The sequence below is a fragment of the Arachis stenosperma genome, chromosome 10, assembly GCF_014773155.1.
Source record: "Arachis stenosperma cultivar V10309 chromosome 10, arast.V10309.gnm1.PFL2, whole genome shotgun sequence".
Classification (NCBI taxonomy): Eukaryota; Viridiplantae; Streptophyta; class Magnoliopsida; order Fabales; family Fabaceae; genus Arachis; species Arachis stenosperma.
In genome coordinates, this window is record NC_080386.1 from 35,862,327 (window position 1) to 35,870,783 (window position 8,457).

Genomic DNA, 8,457 nt, shown 5'->3' on the forward strand with positions numbered 1-8,457 from the left:
GTAACGCGTGGCCGCAAACGGCTTGTCAGTCGGAGTTCCGGAGAGAAAGTTATGGTGATTTGAAGTTTGGAAAGCTAGGTTTTCTTTCTCTCTTCTCTCTATCCGCCCCTTCTCCCATTCCCCAGGGTAAATGAACTGAAATGCTCATAACTAATGTTTATATATGTTAGGTCTTGAGCCCACTTTGGCCCAATTCACTAGTTTTAAGGCCCGTTTGGGAAACGTTAGAAGTAACTTTTTTTAACTTTTGACTTATGAAAAGTAGTAGTATTAATGTCTGGTGCAATTTTCAAAACCAAATTGCAATTTTTTAAGAAGCTATTTAGGAGCTTATAGAGAAGTTAAAAAAAATGACTTCTCTCATAATACTTATACTTTTCATCACATTTCTATAAAATAAGTACTTCCAGAGTTAAAAATCCAAACACAAAATAACTTATTTATAAGTTACTTTTAACAGAGTCATTTATTGTGTAAGTTATTTTATCAAAAGGAACTTAATTAAGTTATGATGAGCGGATAATTTATACGCTTTTTGGCATTATTTTTAGTATGTTTTTAGTATATTTTAGTTAGTTTTTATTACATTTTTATTAGTTTTTAGTTAAAATTCACTTTTCTGGGCTTTACTATGAGTTTGTGTATTTTTCTGTGATTTCAGGTATTTTCTGGCTGAAATTGAGGGACCTGAGCAAAAATCTGATTCAGAGGCTGAAAAGGACTGCAGATGCTGTTGGATTCTGACCTCCCTGCACTCGAAGTGGAATTTCTGGAGCTACAAAAGCCCAATTTGCGCGCTCTCAATTGCGTTGGAAAGTAGACATCCTGGGCTTTCCAGCAATGTATAATAGTCTATACTTTATCTGAGATCTGATGGCCCAAACTGGCGTTGCAAATCAGCTTCAGAATTCCCGGCGTTTAACGCTGGAACTGGCACAAAAATTGGAGTTAAACGCCCAAACTGGCATAAAAGCTGGCGTTTAACTCCAGAAAAAGTCTCTACACATGAAAGCTTCAATGCTCAGCCCAAGCACACACCAAGTGGACCCCGGAAGTGGATTTTTATGTCATTTACTCATTTTTGTATATCCTAGGTTACTAGTTCACTATAAATAGGATATTTTGACATTGTATCTTTACCTCATGACACATTACACGTTTCTCATTGTATCTTCTACGGCATGAGTCTCTAAACCCCATGGTTGGGGGTGAGGAGCTCTGCTGTGTCTTGATGGATTAATGCAATTACTGCTGTTTTTCATTCAATCACGCTTGCTTCTATTCTAAGATATCACTTGTTCTTCAACCTGATGAATGTGATGATCCGTGACACTCATCATCATTCTCACCTATGAACGTGTGCCTGACAACCACCTCCGTTCTACTTTAGATTGAGTGAACATCTCTTTGATTCCTTAATCAGAATCTTCGCGGTATAAGCTAGAATTGATGGCGGCATTCAAGAGAATCCGGAAGGTCTAAACCTTGTCTGTAGTATTCTGAGTAGGATTCAAGGATTGAATGACTGTGACAAGCTTCAAACTCCTTAGGGCTGGGCGTTAGTGACAGACGCAAAAGAATCACTGGATTCTATTCCAACCCGATTGAGAACCGACAGATGATTAGCCGTGCTGTGACAGAGCGCGTTGAACATTTTCACTGAGAGGATGGGAGGTAGCCATTGACAACGGTGAAACCCTACATACAGCTTGCCATGGAAGGAGCCTTGCGTGCATGAAGAAGAAGACAGTAGGAAAGCAGAGATTCAGAAGATAGAGCATCACCAAAACCTCAACCTATTCTCCATTACTGCAAAATAAGTATCTATTTCATGTTCTTTTACTTTTCTCAATTAAACCTAAGAATTATTGATATACTGACTAAGAGTTACAAGGTAACCATAGCTTGCTTCAAGCCGACAATCTCCGTAGGATCGACCCTTACTCACGTAAGGTATTACTTGGACGACCCAGTGCACTTGTTGGTTAGTCATGCGGAATTGCAAAAGTGTGATTGCAATTTCGTGCACCAAGTATTTGGCGCCGTTGCCGGGGATTGTTCGAGTTTGGACAACTGACGGTTTATCTTGTTGCTTAGATTAGGACTGTTTTATTTTTGTTGGTTTAGAGTCTTTTATTTGAGTTTAGTTTCATATTTTAAGTTTGGTGTCTTCCTTGTGTTTTCCTTTACGTTTTCGAAAATTTGTGTTTGATTTTCTAAAAAATTTTAAGTTTGGTGTCTTTTGTGCTTTTATTCACTTAAAAATTTTTCAAAAATTTGTTCTTGGTGTTCATCTTGACATTCAAAGTTTTCTTGTTTGTTCTCTTCGTTTTGATCTAAAATTTTTAAGTTTAGTGTCGATTTGTTGTTTTTCTCTTCCCTCATTAAATTTTAAAAAATCAAAAAATATCCTTTCCTTATTTTATTCATAATTTTCAAAATTTTGCATTAAATTAGTCAAAGATTTTTAAAACCATATCTTTTTTTTAGTCAAGTCAAAATTCTAATTTCAAAAATTGATCATTTCAAATCTTTTTCAAAAATCAGATCTTTTTAATTTCTTCAATCATATCTTTTTCAAAATAATTTTCAATCATATCTTTTCAATTGCTAATTCCAAAATATTTTTAATTAATTAATTAATTTAGTTTTTAATTTACTTTGATCTTATTTTCTTTTAGTTTTCGAAATTTGATTTTATTTTCCATTCGTTTTATTTTATTATTTTCGGTCAATTCAAAAAAAAAAACTTTACTTGTGAATCCATATCATATTTCCTTTCTCCATCATGGACCTAAGTGGAATTGAACAGTCCAGAAGGACTCTGGAGTCATATGCTAACCCCATTACAGCTGCATATGGGAGTAGCATCTGTATACCTCCCATTAAAGCAAGCAGCTTTGAGCTAAATCCTTAACTCATTATCATAGTGCAGCAAAATTGCCAGTATTCCGGTCTTCCACAGGAAGAACCTACTGAGTTTCTGGCATAATTCTTACAAATTGCTGACACAGTACGTGATAAAGAGGTGGATCAGAATGTCTATAGACTATTACTGTTTCCATTTGCTGTAAAAGATCAAGCTAAGAGGTGGTTGAATAACCAACCTAAAGCAAACATAAAGACATGGAAACAGTTATCAGACAAATTCCTGACTCAATTTTACCCTCCAAAAAGGATGACACAGCTAAGGCTGGACATCCAAGGCTTTAAACAAGAGGATAATGAATCCCTTTATAATGCCTGGGAGAGGTATAGAGGTATGCTAAGAAAATGCCCCTCTGAAATATTTTCAGAGTGGGTACAGTTGGACATCTTCTACTATGGGCTTACAGAAAAAGCTCAGATGTCTCTAGACCACTCAGCTGGTGGATCTATACATATGAGGAAGATGATTGAAGAGGCTCAAGAGCTCATAGATACGGTTGCTAGAAATCAACATTTATACTCAAGCAGTGAGTCCTCTATAAAAGAAGAAGCTATGGCAGTAACTACTGATCCTAACCCTCAAGAACAGATGGTTGAGCTTAATCAGCAATTACTCCTTATGACAAAACAATTAGCAGAATTTAAAGAGATGCTCCAAGACACTAAAAATGCTAACAAGAATATGGAAGCACAATTGAATCAGACAAGACAGCAACTATCTAAACAGATAACAGAAGAATGCCAAGCTGTTAAATTAAAGAGTGGGAAGACATTGAATGTATCAACTCCACTTTGCACACTATCTAAGGACTCTTGAAATAAAGATTCCGTTTGCAGAGGCACTTGAGCAAATACCTTCTTATGCTAAGTTCATGAAAGAGATCTTAAGTCATAAGAAGGATTGGAGAGAAACTGAAAAAGTTTTTCTCACTGAAGAATGCAGTGCAGTCATATTAAAGAGCTTACCAGAGCAGCTTAAAGATCCTGGAAGCTTTATGATACCATGCACATTAGAGGGTACTTGTACCAAGAAAGCTCTATGTGATCTTGGGGCAAGTATCAACCTAATACCTGCATCCACTATCAGAAAGCTTGGCTTGACTGAAGAAGTCAAACCAACCAGGATATGTCTCCAACTTGCTAATGGCTCCATTAAATACCCATCAGGCATAATTGAGGAGATGATTGTCAAGGTTGGGCCATTTGCCTTTCCCACTGACTTTGTAGTGCTGGAAATGGAGGAGCACAAGAGTGCAACTCTCATTCTAGGAAGACCTTTCCTAGCAACTGGACGAACCTTCATTGACGTCCAAAAAGGGGAATTAACCCTGAGAGTCAATGAGGATGAGTTCAAGTTGAATATTGTCAAAGCTATGCAGCATCCAGACACATCAAATGACTGCATGAGCGCTGATATTATTGACTCTTTGGTGGAGGAGGTCAATATGACTGAAAGTCTCGAATCAGAGCTAGAGGACATCTTTAAAGATGTTCAGCCTTATCTGGAGGAACTAAAGGAAATAAAAGAAATTCTGAAAATTCCTCAAGAAGAAGATAAGCCTCCTAAACCCGAGCTCAAGTCACTACCACCATCCCTGAAATATGCATTTCTGGGAGAAAGTGACACTTTTTCAGTGATCATAAGCTCTGCTTTAAATCCACAGGAAGACGAAGCACTAATTCAAGTGCTAAGGACACATAAGATAGCTCTTGGGTGGTCCATAAGTGATCTTAAGGGCATTAGCCCAGCAAGATGCATGCACAAGATCCTATTGGAGGATGATGCTAAGCCAGTGGTTCAACCACAAAGGCGGCTAAATCCAGCCATGAAGGAGGTGGTGCAGAAAGAGGTCACTAAGTTACTAGAGGCTGGGATTATTTATCCTATTTCTGATAGCCCCTGGGTGAGCCCTGTCCACGTTGTCCCCAAGAAGGGAGGCATAACAGTGGTTCATAATGAAAAGAATGAACTGGTTCCTACAAGAACAGTTACAGGGTGGCGTATGTGTATTGACTACAGAAGGCTCAACACAGCCACCAGGAAGGATCATTTTCCTTTACCATTCATAGACCAGATGCTAGAGAGACTGGAAGGTCATGAATATTACTGCTTTTTGGATGGCTATTCAGGTTACAACCAATTTGCAGTAGATCCTCAAAACCAAGAGAAAACAGCATTTACATGTCCTTCTGGAGTATTTGCCTACAGAAGGATGCCTTTTGGTCTGTGCAATGCACCTGTAACCTTTCAGAGGTGCATGCTCTCTATCTTCTCAGATATGGTAGAAAAATTTCTGGAAGTCTTCATGGATGACTTTTCAGTATTTGGAGACTCATTCAGCTCCTGCCTTAACCATCTAGCACTTGTTCTGAAAAGATGCCAAGAGACCAACCTAGTTTTAAACTGGGAAAATGTCACTTTATGGTGACTGAAGGGATTGTCCTTGGGCATAAAATTTCAAACAAGGGAATAGAGGTGGATCAAGCTAAAGTTGAAGTAATTGAAAAATTACCACCACCTACCAATGTTAAGGCAATCAGAAGCTTTCTGGGGCATACAGGATTCTACAGAAGGTTTATAAAGGATTTTTCAAAAATTACCAAACCTCTGAGTAATCTGCTAGCTGCTGGCACGCCATTTATCTTTGATAAGGAGTGTCTGCAGGCGTTTGAGACCCTGAAAGCTAAGCTGGTCACAGCACCAGTCATCTCTACACCAGACTGGACATTACCATTTGAACTAATGTGTGATGCCAGTGACCATGCCATTGGTACAGTATTGGGACAAAGGCATGGTAAGCTTCTGCACGTCATTCATTATGGCAGCCGTATTCTAAATGATGCACAGAAGAACTACACAACCACAGAAAAAGAGTTACTTGCAGTGGTTTATGCCATTGACAAGTTCAGATCTTATTTAGTAGGATCAAAAGTGATTGTGTACACTGACCATACTGCTCTTAAATATCTACTCACAAAGCAGGATTCAAAACCCAGGCTCATAAGATGGGTGTTGCTTCTACAAGAGTTTGATATAGAAATAAGAGACAGAAAAGGGACAGAGAATCAAGTAGCTGATCACCTGTCTCGGATAGAACCAGTAGCAGGAGCATCCCTCCCTCCTACTGAGATCTCTGAAACCTTTTCGGATGAGCAATTATTTGCTATTCAGGAAGCTCTGTGGCTTACAGACAGTGCAAACTATAAGACTCAAGGTTCCCCTTCTGTAACCATGGAAAGGAAGCATGAAGAGCTTCTCTCAAAACAGAGTCAAACAGAGCCCCCATAGTTAAACTCTAAGTTTGGTGTTGGGAGGCCACAACCAACTTCTAAGTTTGGTGTTGAACCCCCACATTCAAACTCTAAGTTTGGTGTTGGGAGCTTCCAACATGGCTCTGAGTATCTGTGAGGCTCCATGAAAGCCCACTGTCAAGCTACTGACATTAAAGAAGCGCTTGTTGGGAGGCAACCCAATGTTATATTTATTTTTTTTCCTTTGTTATTTTATGTTTTCTATAGGTTGATGATCATGGAAAGTCACAAAATCAATTGAAAAAGCAGAAACAGAATGAAAAATAGAAAGAAAAATAGCACACCCTGGAGGAAAACTTGTTGGCATTTAAACGCCAGTAAGGGCAGCAAATGGGCGTTTACGCCCAGTCTGGCACCATTCTGGGTGTTTAACGCCAGAAAGGGGCACCAGACTGGCGTTAAACGCCAGGAATGGGCACCAAGATGGCGTTAAACGCCAGAAATGGGCACCAGCCCGGCGTTTAACGCCAGGATTGGCAGAAGGAGCATTTTTGCTAACCACTTGGTGCAGGGATGAATTATTCTTGCCACCTCAGGATCTGTGGACCCCACAGGATCCCCACCTACCCCACCACTCTCTCTCTTCTTTCTTCTTTTGCTCGAGGACGAGCAAACCTTCTAAGTTTGGTGTGGTAAAAGCGTTGCTTTTTGTTTCTCTATAATCATTTATGGCACCTAAGGCCAGAGAAACCTCTAGAAAGAGGAAAGGGAAGGCAAAAGCTTCCACCTCCGAGCCATGGGAGATGGAGATATTCATCTCAAGGGATGCACTTTCCTCCACAAAACTATTGGGAGCAAATCAACACCTCCCTAGGAGAATTGAGTTCCAACATGGGACAACTAAGGGTGGAGTACCAAGAACATTCCATCATCCTCCATGAAATTAAAGAAGATCATAGAATCATGAGAGAGGAGCAACAAAGACAAGGAAGAGACATTGAGGAGCTCAAGCACTCCATAAGATCTTCAAGAGGAAGAACAAGCCACCATCACTAAGGTGGACCCGTTCTTTAATCTCCTTGTTCTTTATTTTCTATTTTTCGAATTTTTATGCTTATGTTTATCTATGTTTGTGTCTTATTACATGATTATTGGTATCTTAGTGTCTATGCCTTAAAGCTATGAATGTCCTATGAATCCATCACCTTTCTTAAATGAAAAATGTTTTTATTACAAAAGAACAAGAAGTACAGGATTTCGAATTTATCTCTGAAACTAGTTGAATTAGTTTGATGTGGTGACAATACTTTTTGTTTTCTGAATGAATGCTTGAACAGTGCATATGTCTTTTGAATTTGTTGTTTTAAGAATGTTAAAATTGTTGGCTCTTGAAAGAATGATGGAAAAGGAGAAATGTTATTGAGGATTTGAAAAATCATAAAAATGATTCTTGAAGCAAGAAAAAGCAATGAAAAGCTTGCAAAAAAAAAAGAATTACATATATATATATATATATAAAATAATAAATAAATAATAAATTTGTGATCCTAGGCAAAAAGAGTGTGCTTAAGAACCCTGGACACCTCTAATTGGGGACTCTAGCAAAGCTGAGTCACAATCTGAAAAGGTTCACCCAAGTATGTATCTGTGGCATGTATGTATCCGGTGGTAATACTGGAAGACAGAGTGCTTTGGGCCACAGCCAAGACTCATAAAATAGCTATGTTCAAGAATCATCATACTTAACTAGGAGAATCAATGACACTATCTGAGTTCTGAGTTCCTATATATGCCAATCATTCTAAACTTCAAGGAATAAAGTGAGATAAAACTGTTCAGAAGCAAAAAGCTAAAAGCCCCGCTCATCTAATTAATACTGATCTTCATAGATATTTTTGGAGTTCATTGCATATTCTCTTCTTTTTATCTTATTTGATTTTCATTTGCTTGGGGACAAGCAACAATTTAAGTTTGGTGTTGTGCTGAGCGGATAATTTATACGCTTTTTGGCATTGTTTTTAGTAAGTTTTTAGTATGTTTTAGTTAGTTTTTAGTATATTTTTATTAGTTTTTAGTTAAAATTCACTTTTCTGGACTTTACTATGAGTTTGTGTGTTTTTCTGTGATTTCAGGTATTTTCTGGCTGAAATTGAGGGACTTGAGCAAAAATCTGATTCAGAGGCTGAAAAGGACTGCAGATGCTGTTGGATTCTGACCTCCCTGCACTCGAAGTAGATTTTCTGGAGATACAGAAACCCAATTGGCGTGATGGAAAGT